We start from the raw sequence: 21,724 nt of genomic DNA, 5'->3' as shown, positions 1-21,724 counted from the left end.
TGTTTCTTTGTCCCCTCCTCTTCTTCCCCCATCCCCGGCTCTCGCTCCCCCAGCTGCAGACGCGTATGACCTCTGACGCGCCGGGCATTCACGCCACAGGTGCGTTAGCATGCCACACCCGTGACATGCCTTCGGCGCGTCACAGTCCCTCGCCTCGTGCTCCGCAGATCCACAGTACCTACACTTCTTTGTACTGCACGAGGCGAGGATATGACCATAGGCCATACAACGCCTGCAAAACGGAGGCTGACGGGCATAATACAATGTCCCCCGGTCAGCCCCCAGGGAGAACATAGCCGGAGGATGGAGGTAGCCTCCCAGGCCCTTTGGGTCTTCCCTGAGAAGAGCTTGATATGCTCTCCTCCCAGTCCAAAACCCGAGTGAATCCTTGAGGAGCCTTCCTGAGGAGATGTTATCCATATACCTCCCCAGGAAGGTCCTCACCTCTTCTTCTTTCACGTATGGGTTATACATCGTAACCGTCACCACTCTAAAATTTGTCTTCGCCAGGTTCGTCACTGCATAGAAGCACATAGGCTTCACTTCCTCCAATTCCCTTGCCTTCTGCATCGTGTCCTCATGTTGTTTTTCTGTGTACAATGTCACATCAAAACCTCCCTCTATTGGATTCCCCTGGAGGCAGAAGACATCCTTTACTCCAATCTTGAGCGCACCCATCAAGATAGTTCTCCCGAATGTCTCCCTCCCAAATTGCTCCACCGCTTTGTCCTTCCACACGAATCTCAACGTGTTGGCCAATCCGATCCCCGGAACCGACCTGCTCCGCTCATTTCCCTCCATTCCTTACAGAAAATAAGGCTCTCTTCAAAAAGTGACTCAAAAACAAAAACTTTCCTCCCTCCGGGCTTCCTTCGACCTTTTGGCTCAGCGGGCTTTGGGGCACCTCGGTACCAAGCTTGATCTGAGCCAAAAGGCCGAGAAGCGATAACCCACAAATTGACCCCTGCACCCGCCGGGCCCCCGGGGGCCTCGGCAGACCTCATCGGTTTGGCAAAAGTTGGCTCCTCCTCACCCAACGCTTCCCTGGTGACAGGCGGGTGTGTTTTTTTTTAAAAGTCGCTAATGCGTCGTTAGGTCACTAGCTCTTTAATCCTAGTGCGACTATTTGTTCAATGCCCGGCAAATACACCAGTCATCGTCGGGCTTGAACTCAATTGCCCGAGCGACTACTTTGAGTGGAAAAAAATACGCCGGTCGGTCAGCCGGCTTCAAGTCAAACGCCTGAGCAAAAAGTCTCGGCGTCATCTCTGTCAATTTCTCTTGAAACAAGATACCGGGCTCTGCCAGAAGCAAAGCCCTTCCAAAAATACGTTGAACTCGTAAGTGTTCCTCTCCACGGAAGTCTTTAGTAAAAGGCGAAAGGCTTGTGCGTAATGAAGAGAAACCAGAGTCGTATGGAAGTCAGAGGTCGGGGCCCGAGACACACACGGTGCACTCTAGGCCGGGTCCCCGCGGGTGGTCCCCGAACCCACTCTTCCAAGTTTTCGAGGGCTGTGGGTAAAAAGTCACAGACAGACAGACAGACAGACAGACAGACAGACAGACAGATAGACAGATAGACAGATAGACAGATAGACAATCCTGGTGAAGTGATTGTATTTTTGGGGGGGGCTCAAAACACACACACACACACAATCCTGGTGAAGTGATTGTATTTTTTGGGGGGGCTCAAAACACACACACACACACACACACACACACACACAATCCTGGTGAAGTGATTGTATTTTTGGGGGGGCTCAAAACACACACACACACACACACACACACACACACACACACACACACACACACACACACAATCCTGGTGAAGTGATTGTATTTTTTTGGGGGCTCAAAAACACACACACACACACACACACACACACACACACACACACACACACACACACACACTCTCCTGGCCAATGTTTTTTTTTTTTTTTTTTTTTTAAGTAAAATGGCGGGAAAACGGGGACCCCCATGAAGGGGGCTTCGCACTTGTTTCAGTTTGGATGATTCTTCTTTTTCCATTCCTTCTCTTCTTCTGCTAGCTGTTTTACATAGCTTGGTGTATTTCTTTTTCCTTGACAATGGGAGAAAAGTGTTGCACCGTTCCCGGAGGTACTGCAATACCGGGTCGATGCGTGGAGCGGACGGAGCAAGCCCCATTTCCGACTCCCTGTTCGAAAAATCCATTTAATATGTAGTCCCCCCGATGGGGACGTATCAGATATTAAACTGATAAGAACAGATTTTTTTTTTTTATAAAATATATTTATTACGTTCAAAACCCAACAAAAATCTTATACAATCAATCAATTCAAACACAAATTCCATTAAACATTTCAAAACTATTCAATAATAACCAAACCCAAAAACCAAAAGTCATGGGAGCATTTTCCCTCCCCTTCCCATCTACAAACCAAAACCTACACCAAAAATCAAAGAAAAACTCACCCCATCCCGACCGACGGGGACGCCTTCTCCACTCCTGACGCTCCCCGTCGGCCGCCATCCCCTCTCCCCTGGATGCGGTAACAGCGCCCGACACACGCTCACCCTGCGTCCCGTACCCCACACTTAGGTCTACCACCCTGCCCTCCTCCTGACTCCGGCCCGGGGACCCCACGAGCCCAAACAGGGAGCTTAAGCCTCCCTCCATCGCCCAATCCTGGGCCATGCCTGTAAGGTCAAGCTCAGACAGGGGTGTAAAGGTGAAGGAAGAGGGAACCCAAGAGGGCCCTGCAACCTCCCCTCCCCTCCACCCTGATCTGCCCCCTCCCTCTTTTACCACCCATCCTCCTTGAGCGCTCCCCTCTTTTCGACCTCTTGTATGGTGGAGTAAAAGGCAAAAAGTTTTCATAGCTTGCCTCCTTCTCCACCTCCACCCGTGATTTCACCTCTTTACTGTCCCCCCACTCCTTCACTCCTTCTCCTACTGGTCCCGCCACAACTACCTTCTCTGTCTCCTCCCTTTCTGTCTTTTCCTTCTCCACCACCTTCTTCCCTGTCTCCTTCCTTTCTGTCTCTTTCTTCTCCACCACCTTCTTCCCTGTCTCCTTCCTTTCTGTCTCTTTCTTCTCCACCACCTTCTTCCCTGTCTCCTTCTTTTCTGTCTCTTTCTTCTCCACCACCTTCTTCCCTATCTCCTTCCTTTCTGTCTTTTCCTTCTCCACCACCTTCTTCCCTGTCTCCTTCCTTTCTGTCTCTTTCTTCTCCACCACCTTCTTCCCTGTCTCCTCCCTTTCTGTCTCTTTCTTCTCCACCGCCGTCTTCCCTGTCTCCTTCCTTTCTGTCTCTTTCTTCTCCACCGCCGTCTTCCCAGTCTCCTCCCTCTCTGTTGCCTTCTCCGTCTCCTTCCTCTCCACAGCCGTCTTCTCTGGCCCCTTCACTCTCCTGTCTCCTTCCTCCTCCTGCTCTCCTTCAGCCTCCTGCCCTTCCGTTTCCACTATGCTGTTGTCTTCTTTTTCTTTTTCTCCTCCCGCTTCCGTTTTCTCCTCCTCTTCCCCACCCGTGTGTCCGCTCCCTCTGTTCCAGTACTTGGTTCTTGGTCCCTCCTTCTACCCCCATCCCCTGCTCTCGCTCCCCCCCAGCTGCAGACGCGTATGACCTCTGACGCGCCGGGCATTCACGCCACAGGTGCGTTAACATACCACACCCGTGACATGCCTTCGGCGCGTCACAGTCCCTCGCCTCGTGCTCCGCAGATCCACAATACCTGCACTTCTTTGTGCCGCACGAGGCGAGGATATGACCATAGGCCATACAGCGCCTGCAGAACGGAGGCTGACGTGCATAGTACAACGTCCCCCTGTCAGCCCCCAGGGAGAACATCGCCGGCGGATGGAGGTAACCCCCAACCCCCTTGGGTCCTCCCTTAGGAGGGCCTGGAAACCCCGCCTCCCATTCCAGAACCCCAGGGAATCCCTGAGGTGCCTTGCCTTGAGACATTGTCCATATAGCTCCCCAAAAAGGCCCTCACCTCCTCGTCCTTCACATGTGGATTAAACATGGTCACTGTGACCACCCTGTAGTTGTTCTTCACCAGGCTGGTCACCTGGTAATGGCACAGGGGCCTCTCCTTCTCCACCTCTCTCACCCTCCTCATTACCTTCTCGTACATATCCTCCTTGTGAAACGTCACATCATAGGCACCCTCCATCAAAGGGTTCTCTTGGAGGCATAACACGTCCTTTACTTCAAGTTCCAGGGTCCCCATGAAAATTGTCCTCCCAAACGTCTCTCTCCCGAACTGCTCCATCTCTTTATCCTTCCAAGCAAAACGCACCGTGTTTGCCATGCCCATTCCTGGCACCTCCTTGTAGCGTGCCATTTCCGTCCAGGCTAATGACACGCTTCTTAATACCACACCAACTCTCTTTCAAAAGAAGCCAAAAAACTGGAAAACAAAAACTAATTTCCTCTCAAAACCAAAAAAACTACCGCCCTCCTATCTCCGACCTTTTGGCTCAGCGAGCTTTGGGGCACCTCGGTACCAAGCTTGATCTGAGCCAAAAGGCCGAGAAGCGATAACCCACAAATTGACCCCTGCACCCGCCCGGTCCCGGGGGCCTCGGCAGACCTCATCGGTTTGGCAAAAGTTGGCTCCTCCTCACCCAACGCTTCCCTGGTGACAGGCGGGTGTGTTTTTTTTAAAAGTCGCTAATGCGTCGTTAGGTCACTAGCTCTTTAATCCTAGTGCGACTATTTGTTCAATGCCCGGCAAATACACCAGTCATCGTCGGGCTTGAACTCAATTGCCCGAGCGACTACTTTGAGTGGAAAAAATACGCCGGTCGGTCAGCCGGCTTCAAGTCAAACGCCTGAGCAAAAGTCTCGGCGTCATCTCTGTCAATTTCTCTTGAAACAAGATACCGGGCTCTGCCAGAAGCAAAGCCCTTCCAAAAATACGTTGAACTCGTAAGTGTTCCTCTCCACGGAAGTCTTTAGTAAAAGGCGAAAGGCTTGTGCGTAATGAAGAGAAACCAGAGTCGTATGGAAGTCAGAGGTCGGGGCCCGAGACACACACGGTGCACTCTAGGCCGGGTCCCCGCGGTGGTCCCCGAACCCACTCTTCCAAGTTTTCGAGGGCTGTGGGTAAAAAGTCACAGACAGACAGACAGACAGACAGACAGACAGACAGACAGATAGACAGATAGACAGATAGACAGATAGACAATCCTGGTGAAGTGATTGTATTTTTGGGGGGGCTCAAAACACACACACACACACAATCCTGGTGAAGTGATTGTATTTTTTGGGGGGGCTCAAAACACACACACACACACACACACACACACACACACACAATCCTGGTGAAGTGATTGTATTTTTGGGGGGCTCAAAACACACACACACACACACACACACACACACACACACACACACACACACACACACACACACAATCCTGGTGAAGTGATTGTATTTTTGGGGGGGCCTAAAACACACACACACACACACACACACACACACACACACACACACACACACACACACACTCTCCTGGCCAATGTTTTTTTTTTTTTTTTTTTTTAAGTAAAATGGCGGGAAAACGGGGACCCCCATGAAGGGGGCTTCGCACTTGTTTCAGTTTGGATGATTCTTCTTTTTCCATTCCTTCTCTTCTTCTGCTAGCTGTTTTACATAGCTTGGTGTATTTCTTTTCCTTGACAATGGGAGAAAAGTGTTGCACCGTTCCCGGAGGTACTGCAATACCGGGTCGATGCGTGGAGCGGACGGAGCAAGCCCCATTTCCGACTCCCTGTTCGAAAAATCCATTTAATATGTAGTCCCCCGATGGGGGACGTATCAGATATTAAACTGATAAGAACAGATTTTTTTTTTTTAGAAAAAATAATTTATTACAATCCATACCATTCATACCATACAAATCAAAATTTTCATTCAAAGTAAATCAATAATGGTATTTTTAATTCACAAAACAAACGAAAAACCCCAAAACAAAAACTCAGGGGAGCATCATCCCTCCCCGTCATCCTACACACTACCTTTCCCTATCTCCCCGTCCCTATTCTAGAATAACCCCAGCCCTAATCCCCCTTCCATCTCTCCCGTGCAGCGTGCTGCCCCCACTTCCTCTCCTCCCTCTTCATCCTCCCCCTCAAATCACCTTCCACCCTCCTCACTATTCCTTCCACCCCCCAATCTCTCCCTGTCTTGACCATGTTCTGCCTGGCTTCCCACAGCCCCCGCTTAAAGAGGCTCATGAGAAGCCAGAGCAGAAACCTATCCCTATCCGTGCCCCTCGCTCTCCCTACACCTCTCTCTAGCCTAGCCCACGTCAATACAAAATCACCTCTAACCCTTCCTAACAACACCCGTGCCTTCGCCCATACTACTCCGGCAATGGCACAGTCCCAAAAGACATGGCGCACAGTCTCCTCCCTGCCACAAGAAAGCCTTGGGCAGGTGGGGGATCGCGCCAAGCTATGCCGGTACATGGTGGAGCGTACCGGCAAACACTTGTGGAGGCTCAACCAATTCAGGTCCTTGAGCCTGTTGTCCAGGCCCCGCGCCTGCACTCCCTCCCAGACCGCCGCCGGGATGCCCACCACAGGTGCCGGACTTACTGCCCGTCTAACCTCCTCGTACAGGTGCCTGTGATCTAAACCTACTCGGGCGACTTCAACCTCGGGGTGCGCACGCAGCCACTTGGCCGCATGGCCAAAGTGCCACGGCAGCTGTTCCGCCCGAGGACCCGTGTTAGACCACACCATTACGCTTCTCGCCTGATACGAGAAGAACACCCGCAGGAGGTAACCGGACGGGTGTAGTACCGGCTGAGCAAGCTCCGTCAACAGAAATGAAACAAAAATTGCGTCCAGCTTGAGGGGGAGATGTGGTACCCCCCTACCTCCCTCCCCGATGGGACAGATCATGCGTGCCCTGGCGACCCACTCGTACCTGCCACCCCACATGAACTGAAACACCAGCCTCACTAGAGGCCTCCTCAGACTAGCCGGCAATGGGTAGATGTACGCCAAATACAATAGAGATGGCAATACATCCACCTTGAGAACCAGGACCTTGCCTAAAAAGGACAAAGACCTAGCCCTCCACATCGCTAGCTTCTTCTGTACCACTGCGATGCCCATGTTCCAGTTCAGCGTCGCTGAGCCGGAGGTCTCAAAATGGACCCCGAGTATCCTCAGGGCCCCGTTACAGAGAGATAACCCTCCGGGCACATCCGTCCTACCACTCCATCTTCCGAAAAACTTAACGGAAGACTTCGCGTGGTTAAGAACCGCCCCCGACGCTCGGGTGAAGTCCCCAATAATGGCAAGGGACCTTGTCAGGCACGAGTCCTTGCAAAGCAGCAAGGATGTGTCGTCGGCGTACTGTGTCAACTTGACACGGAGACCGCCACTTCCAGGGATCAGCAAGCCCTCCACCCCTGTGTCTGCCCTAATGGCAGCCCCCAGAGGCTCCATGTACAGAACGAAGAGGAGAGCCGAGAGCGGGCATCCCTGCCTGACCCCAGACGAGAGGTCAAAAACGTCACCTAAGTGACTGTTAACGCTAACCCGGCACCCCGCTCCGACATATAAAGTACGGATCCATCCTATAAACTTCTCCCCAAATCCTAATCTACCTAACACCCTGAATAGAAAGGATCTATTCACGCGATCAAAGGCTTTCGCCTGATCTAGCGCTGCTACCATTAAAGGCAGCCCCCTATCTTCTACCCACGCGATGGAGTCCCTGATCAACTGTAGGTTCCACCTGATCGAGCGACCCTCTACCCCGCACGTCTGATCCTCATGGACGACGTAGGGAAGGGCTGTGCGCAACCGGTCCGCTAAAACCTTTGCAAGTAGCTTGTAATCTACGCACAGCATGGTCAACGGCCGCCAGTTGCCAAGGTCAGTTGCTTCCCCCTTCTTATAAAGAAGTGACAGCACACCGACCGCCATTGATCCCCCCGGGACCCCCGTCTCAAGGATGGCCTTCAAGACTTCGAGGACCACTGGTCCAAGTATACCCCAAAACTTGAGGTAAAACTCGGCCGGCAACCCATCCATCCCAGGCACCTTCCCTTTTCCCATCCTCCTGAGAGCGCTCTCAACCTCCTCGAGGGAGATCTGAGCCTCCATCACATTTCTAATGTCCTCCGGCAATCGCCGGGACAAGTGTTCTAAAAACACATTTCCCTGCTCTACATCTATTACCCTCTCTTTAAATAAACCTCGGAAATGATCAGTTGTTACCCTGACCATTTCCTCCGGTTTTCTAACTATGCTACCATCTTCTTTCCTCACCCCATGCATTATCTTCCTACTCTGTCTGGCCCTAACCGACTTAAAGAACATAGAGGAACAAGTCTCATTATGTTCTAAAAAGCCATTATGCGCACGCTCCAGGAAAGCTCGAGCCTTCCGCTCCTGCAGCTCCCTGAGCTGCGCCTTCAGGTCAGTGGATCTCTCCCAGTCAATCGACCCGCCGAGGTTGCCTGCCTCGTACTCGAGTTCGAGCAACCTTTGGATACGATCCACCTCCCTCCTTTCCTCCCTTTTTTTTCCTCTTACAATATCCTATTATAAAAGCCCTAATCCTTACCTTAACTAAATCCCACCACTCCAACACCCCCTCGCACATGGACCGGAGGCCTTCAAGCCCCCGAAAGAAACCAAAAAAAGGTGTCGACGAAAGCTTGCTCCTCCAGCACATCCCGATCTAATTTCCAGTACCCCCTACCGAAGAGGCAGACTGGCGGCCCCACCTGCAGGAGCACCCCGTCGTGATCTGAGAAGAACACAGGCAACAGCCGCCCAGACAACTGGCCCAAAGACCTAGATAGAAAAATATAGTCGAGCCTCCGCGCAACCCCCCGAGAGTTACGCCATGTGGGACCCGCCATTGTCGGAGTAGTGTGCAGGCCTCCATCAACCAGACCATGGCAAGCCATAAGCCCGGTGATGGCGCCTGCACTACTATCCCCCGCTAACCCTAAATCTATGTTAAAATCCCCACCTATCACCAAGTGCCTATTTGTGACACACAGGGGCGCCAGACAGTCCACCATCTCCCTCCTGTCTGCCGCCACCTGTGGCCCATACACCACCACTAACCTATACCTACTATCCCTAAAAGTGACATCCACCCCCAACACCCTCCCCTGCATTACAACAAAAGTGCTCTCTACCTCTAACCTCCCTATTCCCAAACAAAATACCCACCCCCGTAGAGTGAACCCCACCTATACCCCAAATTGATTCCCCCTTATCCCACTCCCTACTAAACCTGATGACATCCCCTCCATCCCTCAGGTGAACCTCCTGTACAAAACAAACATCAAAACCCACCCCTTCCAAAAAACTAAAAACCGCCCTCCTCTTAACAAAATCCCTCAAACCCCTTACATTTAAACTAAAAATATTAACAGAAAATGTCATTTTTAAAAATTAAATTACAAAACCTTACATCAATGAAATGAAAACCCCAAATTAACCAAAAACAGGAGACTCACCCGATGCTCCCCTGCCTCGTCTCATCCGGCGGGGACGTCCTCTCCTCTCCTGACGTCCCCCCGTCCTCCTCCATCTCTCCAACCCAGGATGCAGGGATGGTGTTAGGCCTTGGAGTTCCCTGCATCCTGGGTTCCCCACCAACACCCTCCGTTTCTGTCTCCCTGTAGGCTGCTGGACTGAGGTCGAGAGCAGGGGACCCCATCTCCCCAAGCAGGAGTTGAGATCCCCCCTCAGACCCCCAGCCCAGCGCCACGCCCTGGGAGTCACCCTCCACCAGCTGTTGAGGGGCTGATAAAAATAACGAGGACAAGGGCGTTCTTCTTTCCCCCCATCACACGCTTGGCCACCCCCTCCCCCCCCCACACCCCCTCCCTCTCACAGCCTGTCAAGCACACCCTCCTCTTCCCTTTCTTCTTTGGTGTTGGAGGTAGCGGGAGACACCACCCCTCTTCCCCGCTATCTCCTCCACCATTCCCCGCATCTCTTCAACAAGGGCGCTCGACAAGCTGTCCCCCCACTCCTTCACCCCTTCTTCCTCCTCCGGTCCTTCTTCTGGTCCCGTCTCAGCTTCTCCTTCCATTTCCGCCACCGTTCCCTCCTCCACCTCCTCTCTCGCCACTGCCCCAGTCTCCTTCTTCTCTGTTCCTTCCGCCTCCTTCCCCTCCTCTCCTTCTGTTCCAGCCTCCTTCCTCCCGTCCTTCTCCTTCCGTCAGTCTTTTCCCCTGTGCCATTACCTTCATCCAGGCCCTTACTTTCCTTTCTCCCCCCATCCCCCGTTCTCCCTCCAGCCGCAGACGCTGCACGACCTCTGACGAGCCGGGCACTCACGCCACAGGTGTGCTGACGAGCCACACCCGTGGCAAGCCTTGGGCTCGTCACAATCCTTGGCCTCGTGCTCTCCCGACCCACAGAACTTGCATTTTCTGGTGTTGCACGAGGCCAGGATATGACCATAGGCCATACAACGCCTGCAGAAAGGAGGCTGACGGGCATAGAATAATGTCCCCCTGTCAGCCCCCAGGGAGAACATCGCCGGGGGATGGAGGTAGCCACCTAAACCCTTCGGGTCCTCCCTGAGAAGGACCTGGAACCCTCTCCTCCCGTTCCAGAATCCCAGGGAGTCCCTGAGGTGCCTCGCTGAGGAGACGTTTTCCACGTATCTCCCCAGAAAGGCCCTCACCTCCTCATCCTTTACATGGGGATTGTACATGGTGACGGTGACCACCCTGAAATTGTTCCTTGCCAGGCTGGTCACCTCGTAATGGCACAGGGGTCTTGCTCCTTTCCCTTCCCTCACCTTCTTCATAATATCGTCATGCTTCTCCTCCACATGAAACGTCACATCATATGCCTTCTCCATCGGGTTCCCCTGAAGGCATAGAACATCTTTAACCTGTAGATTCAGGTAGCCCATCAGGATATTTCTCCCAAACGTATCTCGTCCCCATGGCTCCGTCTCCTTGTCCGTCCAGGCAAACCTCACGGTGTTGGCCAAGCCAATCCCTGGAACCTGCCTGATTGGCTTTTGCTGCTCCATCTCTTCCAACAAAAATGCTCTCTTATACAAGAAGCCAAAGAAAAAGAAATCCGAAAACTCCGATTCCCGCCAAAAAAACAAAATAAAATTTTCCTCCCTCCTGCCTTCCTTCGACCTTCTGGCTCAGCGGGCTTTGGGGCACCTCGGTACCAAGCTTGATCTGAGCCAAAAGGCCGAGAAGCGATAACCCACAAATTGACCCCTGCACCCGCCGGTCCCGGGGCCTCGGCAGACCTCATCGGTTTGGCAAAAGTTGGCTCCTCCTCACCCAACGCTTCCCTGGTGACAGGCGGGTGTGTTTTTTTAAAAGTCGCTAATGCGTCGTTAGGTCACTAGCTCTTTAATCCTAGTGCGACTATTTGTTCAATGCCCGGCAAATACACCAGTCATCGTCGGGCTTGAACTCAATTGCCCGAGCGACTACTTTGAGTGGAAAAAAATACGCCGGTCGGTCAGCCGGCTTCAAGTCAAACGCCTGAGCAAAAGTCTCGGCGTCATCTCTGTCAATTTCTCTTGAAACAAGATACCGGGCTCTGCCAGAAGCAAAGCCCTTCCAAAAATACGTTGAACTCGTAAGTGTTCCTCTCCACGGAAGTCTTTAGTAAAAGGCGAAAGGCTTGTGCGTAATGAAGAGAAACCAGAGTCGTATGGAAGTCAGAGGTCGGGGCCCGAGACACACACGGTGCACTCTAGGCCGGGTCCCCGCGGTGGTCCCCGAACCCACTCTTCCAAGTTTTCGAGGGCTGTGGGTAAAAAGTCACAGACAGACAGACAGACAGACAGACAGACAGACAGACAGACAGATAGACAGATAGACAGATAGACAATCCTGGTGAAGTGATTGTATTTTTGGGGGGGCTCAAAAACACACACACACACACAATCCTGGTGAAGTGATTGTATTTTTTGGGGGGGGCTCAAAACACACACACACACACACACACACACACACACACAATCCTGGTGAAGTGATTGTATTTTTTTGGGGGGGCTCAAAACACACACACACACACACACACACACACACACACACACACACACACACACACACACACACACAATCCTGGTGAAGTGATTGTATTTTTGGGGGGGCTCAAAAACACACACACACACACACACACACACACACACACACACACACACACACACACACACTCTCCTGGCCAATGTTTTTTTTTATTTTTTTTTTTAAGTAAAATGGCGGGAAAACGGGGACCCCCATGAAGGGGGCTTCGCACTTGTTTCAGTTTGGATGATTCTTCTTTTTTCATTCCTTCTCTTCTTCTGCTAGCTGTTTTACATAGCTTGGTGTATTTCTTTTTCCTTGACAATGGGAGAAAAGTGTTGCACCGTTCCCGGAGGTACTGCAATACCGGGTCGATGCGTGGAGCGGACGGAGCAAGCCCCATTTCCGACTCCCTGTTCGAAAAATCCATTTAATATGTAGTCCCCCGATGGGGGACGTATCAGATATTAAACTGATAAGAACAGATTTTTTTTTTTATAAAATATATTTATTACGTTCAAAACCCAACAAAAATCTTATACAATCAATCAATTCAAACACAAATTCCATTAAACATTTCAAAACTATTCAATAATAACCAAACCCAAAAACCAAAAGTCATGAGAGCATCTACCCTCCCCTTCCCACCTACAAACCAAAACCCATACACCAAATAACCAAAATTAAACACTCACCCCATACTCCCGACCGACGGGGACGCCTCCTCCACTCCTGACGTTCCACCGTCGGCCACCATCCCTCTCCCCTAGAAACAAAAACAACGCCCGGCACACCCACACTCTGTGTCTTGTACCCCCACTCAAATCCACCACCCGGCCCTCCTCCGAACTCCGACCCGAGCACCCCACGCCCCCAAACAGAAAACTTAGCTCCTTCCTCCATCCCCCAATCCTGGGCCATGCCTGTGAGGTCCAGCTCTGCCAGGGGTGTAAAGGAACGGAAGAAGAGGGAGCCCACGAGGGCCCAGCATCCTCCTCCCCCTGCCCTTCCTTCACCACCACCCTTTTACCACCCTTCTTCCTCCTGCTTTCCGGCGCTCCCCCTTCTTAGGCCTCTTTATTGGTGGAGTCGAGCCAGGGAACATTCTTTCGTCAAACCCCCCTCGCTTTTCATACTTGTCCCAGCCCCCACCATCTCCCTCAGCTCCTCCACCCGTGATCTCACCTCTTTACTGTCCCCCCACTCCTTCACTCCTTCTCCTACTGGTCCCGCCACCACTGCCTTCTCTTTCTCCTCCCTTTCTGTCTCTTTCTTCTCCACCACCTTCTTCCCTGTCTCCTTCCTTTCTGTCTCTTTCTTCTCCACCACCTTCTTCCCTGTCTCCTTCCTTTCTGTCTCTTTCTCCTCCACCACCTTCTTCCCTGTCTCCTTCCTTTCTGTCTCTTTCTCCTCCACCACCTTCTTCCCTCTCTCCTTCCTTTCTGTCTCTTTCTCCTCCACCACCTTCTTCCCTGTCTCCTTCCTTTCTGTCTCTTTCTTCTCCACCGCCGTCTTCCCAGTCTCCTTTCTTTCTGTCTCTTTCTCCTCCACCACCTTCTTCCCTGTCTCCTTCCTTTCTGTCTCTTTCTTCTCCACCACCTTCTTCCCTGTCTCCTTCCTTTCTGTCTCTTTCTTCTCCACCGCCGTCTTCTCTATCTCCTCCCTCTCTGTTCCCTTCTCCATCTCCTTCCTCTCCACCGCCGTCTTCTCCGGCCCCTCCACTCTCTTGTCTCCTTCCTCCTCCTGCTCCTTCTCTCCTTCAGCCTCCTGCTCCTCCTCTCCTTCAGCCTCCCGCCCCTCCGTTTCCACCATGTCCACTTCTTCCTTTTCCTCTTCTTCTTCTACTGTCGCTCTGTCCTCCTCTTCTCCCGCCGTGTGTCCGTTTCCTCTGTGCCAGTTCTTGTTTCTTTGTCCCCTCCTCTTCTTCCCCCATCCCCGGCTCTCGCTCCCCCCCAGCTGCAGACGCGTATGACCTCTGACGCGCCGGGCATTCACGCCACAGGTGCGTTAGCATGCCACACCCGTGACATGCCTTCGGCGCGTCACAGTCCCTCGCCTCGTGCTCCGCAGATCCACAGTACCTGCACTTCTTTGTACTGCACGAGGCGAGGATATGACCATAGGCCATACAACGCCTGCAATACGGAGGCTGACGGGCATAATACAACGTCCCCTGTCAGCCCCCAGGGAGAACATCGCCGGAGGATGGAGGTAGCCACCCAAGCCCTTTGGGTCCTCCCTGAGAAGAGCTTGATATGCTCTCCTCCCAGTCCAAAACCCGAGTGAATCCTTGAGGTGCCTTCCTGAGGAGACGTTATCCATATACCTCCCCAGGAAGGCCCTCACCTCCTCTTCTTTCACGTATGGGTTATACATCGTAACCGTCACCACTCTAAAATTAGTCTTCGCCAGGTTCGTCACTGCATAGAAGCACATAGGCTTCACTTCCTCCAATTCCCTTGCCTTCTGAACATCGTGTCCTCATGTTGTTTTTCTGTGTACAATGTCACATCAAAACCTCCCTCTATTGGATTCCCCTGGAGGCAGAAGACATCCTTTACTCCAATCTTGAGCGCACCCATCAAGATAGTTCTCCCGAATGTCTCCCTCCCAAATTGCTCCACCGCTTTGTCCTTCCACACGAATCTCAACGTGTTGGCCAATCCGATCCCCGGAACCGACCTGCTCCGCTCATTTCCCTCCATTCCTTACAGAAAATAAGGCTCTCTTCAAAAGTGACTCAAAAACAAAAACTTTCCTCCCTCCGGGCTTCCTTCGACCTTTTGGCTCAGCGGGCTTTGGGGCACCTCGGTACCAAGCTTGATCTGAGCCAAAAGGCCGAGAAGCGATAACCCACAAATTGACCCCTGCACCCGCCGGTGCCCGGGGCCTCGGCAGACCTCATCGGTTTGGCAAAAGTTGGCTCCTCCTCACCCAACGCTTCCCCTGGTGACAGGCGGGTGTGTTTTTTTTAAAAGTCGCTAATGCGTCGTTAGGTCACTAGCTCTTTAATCCTAGTGCGACTATTTGTTCAATGCCCGGCAAATACACCAGTCATCGTCGGGCTTGAACTCAATTGCCCGAGCGACTACTTTGAGTGGAAAAAATACGCCGGTCGGTCAGCCGGCTTCAAGTCAAACGCCTGAGCAAAAGTCTCGGCGTCATCTCTGTCAATTTCTCTTGAAACAAGATACCGGGCTCTGCCAGAAGCAAAGCCCTTCCAAAAATACGTTGAACTCGTAAGTGTTCCTCTCCACGGAAGTCTTTAGTAAAAGGCGAAAGGCTTGTGCGTAATGAAGAGAAACCAGAGTCGTATGGAAGTCAGAGGTCGGGGCCCGAGACACACACGGTGCACTCTAGGCCGGGTCCCCGCGGTGGTCCCCGAACCCACTCTTCCAAGTTTTCGAGGGCTGTGGGTAAAAAGTCACAGACAGACAGACAGACAGACAGACAGACAGACAGACAGATAGACAGATAGACAGATAGACAGATAGACAGATAGACAATCCTGGTGAAGTGATTGTATTTTTGGGGGGGCTCAAAAACACACACACACACACAATCCTGGTGAAGTGATTGTATTTTTTGGGGGGGGCTCAAAACACACACACACACACACACACACACACACACAATCCTGGTGAAGTGATTGTATTTTTGGGGGGGCTCAAAACACACACACACACACACACACACACACACACACACACACACACACACACACACACAATCCTGGTGAAGTGATTGTATTTTTGGGGGGCTCAAAACCCACACACACACACACACACACACACACACACACACACACACACACACACTCTCCTGGCCAATGTTTTTTTTTTTTTTTTTTTTTAAGTAAAATGGCGGGAAAACGGGGACCCCCATGAAGGGGGCTTCGCACTTGTTTCAGTTTGGATGATTCTTCTTTTTCCATTCCTTCTCTTCTTCTGCTAGCTGTTTTACATAGCTTGGTGTATTTCTTTTTCCTTGACAATGGGAGAAAAGTGTTGCACCGTTCCCGGAGGTACTGCAATACCGGGTCGATGCGTGGAGCGGACGGAGCAAGCCCCATTTCCGACTCCCTGTTCGAAAAATCCATTTAATATGTAGTCCCCCGATGGGGGACGTATCAGATATTAAACTGATAAGAACAGATTTTTTTTTTTTATAAAATATATTTATTACGTTCAAAACCCAACAAAATCTTATACAATCAATCAATTCAAACACAAATTCCATTAAACATTTCAAAACTATTCAATAATAACCAAACCCAAAAACCAAAAGTCATGGGAGCATTTTCCCTCCCCTTCCCATCTACAAACCAAAACCTACACCAAAAATCAAAGAAAAACTCACCCCATCCCGACCGACGGGGACGCCTTCTCCACTCCTGACGCTCCCCGTCGGCCGCCATCCCCTCTCCCCTGGATGCGGTAACAGCGCCCGACACACGCTCACCCTGCGTCCCGTACCCCACACTTAGGTCTACCACCCTGCCCTCCTCCTGACTCCGGCCCGGGGACCCCACGAGCCCAAACAGGGAGCTTAAGCCTCCCTCCATCGCCCAATCCTGGGCCATGCCTGTAAGGTCAAGCTCAGACAGGGGTGTAAAGGTGAAGGAAGAGGGAGCCCACGAGGGCCCTGCAACCTCCACCTCCCCTCCCCCCTGATCTGCCCCCCTCCCTCTTTTACCACCCATCCTCCTTGAGCGCTCCCCTCTTTTCGACCTCTTGTATGGTGGAGTAAAAGGCAAAAAGTTTTCATAGCTTGCCTCCTTCTCCACCTCCACCCGTGATTTCACCTCTTTACTGTCCCCCCACTCCTTCACTCCTTCTCCTACTGGTCCCGCCACAACTACCTTCTCTGTCTCCTCCCTTTCTGTCTTTTCCTTCTCCACCACCTTCTTCCCTGTCTCCTTCCTTTCTGTCTCTTTCTTCTCCACCACCTTCTTCCCTGTCTCCTTCCTTTCTGTCTCTTTCTTCTCCACCACCTTCTTCCCTGTCTCCTTCTTTTCTGTCTCTTTCTTCTCCACCACCTTCTTCCCTATCTCCTTCCTTTCTGTCTTTTCCTTCTCCACCACCTTCTTCCCTGTCTCCTTCCTTTCTGTCTCTTTCTTCTCCACCACCTTCTTCCCTGTCTCCTCCCCTTTCTGTCTCTTTCTTCTCCACCGCCGTCTTCCCTGTCTCCTTCCTTTCTGTCTCTTTCTTCTCCACCGCCGTCTTCCCAGTCTCCTCCCTCTCTGTTGCCTTCTCCGTCTCCTTCCTCTCCACAGCCGTCTTCTCTGGCCCCTTCACTCTCCTGTCTCCTTCCTCCTCCTGCTCTCCTTCAGCCTCCTGCCCTTCCGTTTCCACTATGCTGTTGTCTTCTTTTTCTTTTTCTCCTCCCGCTTCCGTTTTCTCCTCCTCTTCCTCTTCCACCCGTGTGTCCGCTCTCTCTGTTCCAGTACTTGGTTCTTGGTCCCTCCTACCCCCATCCCCGGCTCTCGCTCCCCCCCCAGCTGCAGACGCGTATGACCTCTGACGCGCCGGGCATTCACGCCACAGGTGCGTTAACATACCACACCCGTGACATGCCTTCGGCGCGTCACAGTCCCTCGCCTCGTGCTCCGCAGATCCACAATACCTGCACTTCTTTGTGCCGCACGAGGCGAGGATATGACCATAGGCCATACAGCGCCTGCAGAACGGAGGCTGACGGGCATAGTACAACGTCCCCTGTCAGCCCCCAGGGAGAACATCGCCGGAGGATGGAGGTAGCCACCCAACCCTTTGGGTCCTCTCTGAGGAGTGCCTGGAAACCCCGCCTGCCATTCCAGAACCCCAGGGAGTCCCTGAGGAGCCTTGCCTTGAGACATTGTCCATATAGCGCCCCAGAAAGGCCCTCACGTCCTCATCCTTCACATGTGGGTTAAACATGGTCACTGTGACCACCCTGAAATTGTTCTTCGCCAGGCTGGTCACCTGGTAATGGCACAGGGGCCTCTCGCTTCTCCACCTCTCTCACCCTCCTCATTACCTTCTCGTGCATATCCTCCTGTGTGCAACGTCACATCATAGGCACCCTCCATCAAATTCTCTTGGAGGCATAGCACGTCCTTTACTTCAAGTTCCAGGGTCCCCATGAGAATTGTCCTCCCAAAGGTCTCTCTCCCGAACTGCTCCATATCTTTATCCCTCCAAGCAAAACGCACCGTGTTTGCCATGCCTATTCCTGGCACCCCCTTGTAGCGTGCCATTTCCGTCCAGGCTAATGACACGCTTCTTAATACCACACCAACTCTCTTTCAAAAGAAGCCAAAAACTGGAAAACAAAAACTATTTTCCTCTCAAAACCAAAAAAACTACCGCCCTCCTATCTCCGACCTTTTGGCTCAGCGAGCTCTGGGGCACCTCGGTACCAAGCTTGATCTGAGCCAAAAGGCCGAGAAGCGATAACCCACAAATTGACCCCTGCACCCGCTCGGCCCCCGGGGGGCCTCGGCAGACCTCATCGGTTTGGCAAAAGTTGGCTCCTCCTCACCCAACGCTTCCCTGGTGACAGGCGGGTGTGTTTTTTTTAAAAGTCGCTAATGCGTCGTTAGGTCACTAGCTCTTTAATCCTAGTGCGACTATTTGTTCAATGCCCGGCAAATACACCAGTCATCGTCGGGCTTGAACTCAATTGCCCGAGCGACTACTTTGAGTGGAAAAAATACGCCGGTCGGTCAGCCGGCTTCAAGTCAAACGCCTGAGCAAAAAGTCTCGGCGTCATCTCTGTCAATTTCTCTTGAAACAAGATACCGGGCTCTGCCAGAAGCAAAGCCCTTCCAAAAATACGTTGAACTCGTAAGTGTTCCTCTCCACGGAAGTCTTTAGTAAAAGGCGAAAGGCTTGTGCGTAATGAAGAGAAACCAGAGTCGTATGGAAGTCAGAGGTCGGGGCCCGAGACACACACGGTGCACTCTAGGCCGGGTCCCCGCGGGTGGTCCCCGAACCCACTCTTCCAAGTTTTCGAGGGCTGTGGGTAAAAAGTCACAGACAGACAGACAGACAGACAGACAGACAGACAGACAGACAGACAGACAGATAGACAGATAGACAGATAGACAATCCTGGTGAAGTGATTGTATTTTTGGGGGGGCTCAAAAACACACACACACACACAATCCTGGTGAAGTGATTGTATTTTTGGGGGGCTCAAAAACACACACACACACACACACACACACACACACACACAATCCTGGTGAAGTGATTGTATTTTTTGGGGGGCTCAAAACACACACACACACACACACACACACACACACACACACACACACACACACACACACACACAATCCTGGTGAAGTGATTGTATTTTTTGGGGGGCTCAAAAACACACACACACACACACACACACACACACACACACACACACACACACTCCTGGCCAATGTATTTTTTTTTTTTTTTTTTTTTAAGTAAAATGGCGGGAAAACGGGGGACCCCCATGAAGGGGCTTCGCACTTGTTTCAGTTTGGATGATTCTTCTTTTCCATTCCTTCTCTTCTTCTGCTAGCTGTTTTACATAGCTTGGTGTATTTCTTTTTCCTTGACAATGGGAGAAAAGTGTTGCACCGTTCCCGGAGGTACTGCAATACCGGGTCGATGCGTGGAGCGGACGGAGCAAGCCCCATTTCCGACTCCCTGTTCGAAAAATCCATTTAATATGTAGTCCCCCGATGGGGGACGTATCAGATATTAAACTGATAAGAACAGATGATTAAAAGATTTTATTACTGTTCAAAACCATAAGCATAATAAACAACCCATCAACAATCATAATCATCACTTCCATTAAACTCAACACAAGGCATTTGAAATTTCAAAACAAATGAAACCCAAATTACAAATCAGGGGAGCATCTTCCCTCCCCCTCAACACCCACATAAACTAGATTCCTAAATCTCTATATTTCCCTATCTCCCCATACCTATCTTATTCCTTTTCCCTATTCCCTTTACCACAGTCCTAAACCCCCCTTCCACCTCTCCCGGGCTGCATGCTGCCCCCACTTCCTCTCCTCCCTCTTCATCCTCCCCCTCACATTTTCTTCCACCCTCCTCACTATCCCCTCCACTCCCCAATCTCTCCCTGTCTTTACCATGTTCTGTCTGGCTTCCCACAGCCCCCGTTTAAAGAGGCTTATGAGAAGCCATAGTAGAAATCTGTCCCTTTCCGTCCCCCTCGCTCTCCCTACTCCTCTCTCTACCCGAGCCCACGACAAAATAAAATCCCCTCTTACCTTACCTAACAACACCCGTGCCCTAGCCCACACTACTCCGGCAAAGGCACAGTCCCAAAAGGCATGGCGCACTGTCTCCTCCCCACCACAAGATGGTCTTGGGCAGGTGGGGGATCGCGCCAAGCTATGCCGGTACATAATGGAACGCACCGGCAAACACTTATGGAGGCTCAACCAATTCAGGTCCTTGAGCCTGTTGTCCAGACCCCGCGCCTGCACTCCCTCCCAGACCACTTCCGGGATACCCACCACAGGTGTCGGACACCCTCCCTGTCTGACCTCCTCGTACAGGTGCTTGTGGTCTAAACCTACTCGGGCAACTTCAACCTCGGGGTGCGCACGTAACCACTTGGCCGCGTGCCCAAAGTGCCACGGCAGCTGTTCCGCCCGAGGACCCGTGTTAGACCACACCATTACGCTTCTCGCCTGGTATGAGAAGAACACCCGCAGGAGGTAACCGGACGGGTGTACTACCGGATGAGCAAGCTCTGTCAACAAAAAGAAACAAAAATTGAGTCCAGCTTGAGGGGGAAGTGTGGTACCCCCCTACCTCCCTCCCCGATGGGGCAAAGCATGCGTGCCCTGGCGACCCACTCGTACCTGCCACCCCACATGAACTGAAACACTAGCCTCACTAGAGGCCTCCTCAGACAAGCCGGCAATGGGTAGATGTACGCCAAATATAAAAGAGACGGCAATACATCCACCTTGAGGACCAGGACCTTGCCTACAAAAGACAACGACCTAGCCCTCCACATCGCTAGCTTCCTCTGTACCACTGCGATGCCCATGTTCCAGTTCAGCGTCGCTGAGCCGGAGGTCTCAAAATGAACCCCGAGAATCTTCAGGGCCCCGTTACAGAGAGATAACCCCCCGGGCACATCCGTCCTACCACGCCATCTTCCGAAAAACTTAACGGAAGACTTTGCGTGGTTAAGAACCGCTCCCGACGCTCGGGTGAAGTCCCCAATAATGGCAAGGGACCTTGTCAAGCACGAGTCCTTGCAAAGCAGCAAGGAAGTGTCGTCGGCGTACTGCGTCACCTTAACGCGCAGACCGCCACTTCCAGGGATTAACAAGCCTTCCACCCCTGTGTCTGCCCTAATGGCAGCCCCCAGAGGCTCCATGTACAGTACGAAGAGGAGAGCCGAGAGCGGGCACCCCTGCCTGACCCCTGACGAGAGGTCAAAAACGTCACCCATGTGACCGTTTACGCTAACCCGGCACCCCGCTCCGACATATAAAGTACGGATCCATCCTATGAACTTTTCCCCAAATCCTAATCTACCTAATACTCTGAAAAGAAAAGATCTATTCACGCGATCAAAGGCTTTCGCCTGATCAAGCGCTGCTACCATTAAAGGCAGACCTCTATCTTCTACCCAAGCGATGGAGTCCCTAATCAACTGCAGGTTCCAC

At 52.0% G+C, this 21,724-nt stretch overlaps 6 non-coding genes and 4 pseudogenes across 6 annotated transcripts; all 10 read right to left on the bottom strand.

Moving 5' to 3' along the window:
- Positions 1 to 1,297: 1,297 nt before the first annotated feature.
- Positions 1,298 to 1,414, bottom strand: LOC123740536 (U5 spliceosomal RNA). Its single transcript, XR_006768418.1, has one exon. It is a non-coding gene; the product is annotated as a U5 spliceosomal RNA (small nuclear RNA).
- Positions 1,415 to 2,102: 688 nt separating this feature from the next.
- On the bottom strand, positions 2,103 to 2,278 carry LOC123740379 (uncharacterized; annotated as a pseudogene).
- Positions 2,279 to 4,880: 2,602 nt separating this feature from the next.
- LOC123740535 (U5 spliceosomal RNA) lies at positions 4,881 to 4,997 on the bottom strand. The gene has a single exon (XR_006768417.1). It is a non-coding gene; the product is annotated as a U5 spliceosomal RNA (small nuclear RNA).
- A 690-nt stretch (positions 4,998 to 5,687) lies between these two features.
- LOC123740299 (uncharacterized) lies at positions 5,688 to 5,864 on the bottom strand (annotated as a pseudogene).
- Positions 5,865 to 11,560: 5,696 nt separating this feature from the next.
- LOC123740533 (U5 spliceosomal RNA) lies at positions 11,561 to 11,677 on the bottom strand. The gene has a single exon (XR_006768416.1). It is a non-coding gene; the product is annotated as a U5 spliceosomal RNA (small nuclear RNA).
- Positions 11,678 to 12,370: 693 nt separating this feature from the next.
- Positions 12,371 to 12,545, bottom strand: LOC123740319 (uncharacterized; annotated as a pseudogene).
- Positions 12,546 to 15,233: 2,688 nt separating this feature from the next.
- On the bottom strand, positions 15,234 to 15,350 carry LOC123740531 (U5 spliceosomal RNA). Its single transcript, XR_006768414.1, has one exon. It is a non-coding gene; the product is annotated as a U5 spliceosomal RNA (small nuclear RNA).
- A 689-nt stretch (positions 15,351 to 16,039) lies between these two features.
- LOC123740323 (uncharacterized) lies at positions 16,040 to 16,215 on the bottom strand (annotated as a pseudogene).
- Positions 16,216 to 18,821: 2,606 nt separating this feature from the next.
- LOC123740530 (U5 spliceosomal RNA) lies at positions 18,822 to 18,938 on the bottom strand. The gene has a single exon (XR_006768413.1). It is a non-coding gene; the product is annotated as a U5 spliceosomal RNA (small nuclear RNA).
- A 689-nt stretch (positions 18,939 to 19,627) lies between these two features.
- Positions 19,628 to 19,813, bottom strand: LOC123740359 (U2 spliceosomal RNA). The gene has a single exon (XR_006768295.1). It is a non-coding gene; the product is annotated as a U2 spliceosomal RNA (small nuclear RNA).
- Positions 19,814 to 21,724: the final 1,911 nt, after the last annotated feature.

Source organism: Salmo salar, unplaced genomic scaffold (assembly GCF_905237065.1).
Source record: "Salmo salar unplaced genomic scaffold, Ssal_v3.1, whole genome shotgun sequence".
Lineage (NCBI taxonomy): Eukaryota > Metazoa > Chordata > Actinopteri > Salmoniformes > Salmonidae > Salmo > Salmo salar.
This window is presented reverse-complemented; position numbering and strand designations above follow the sequence as displayed.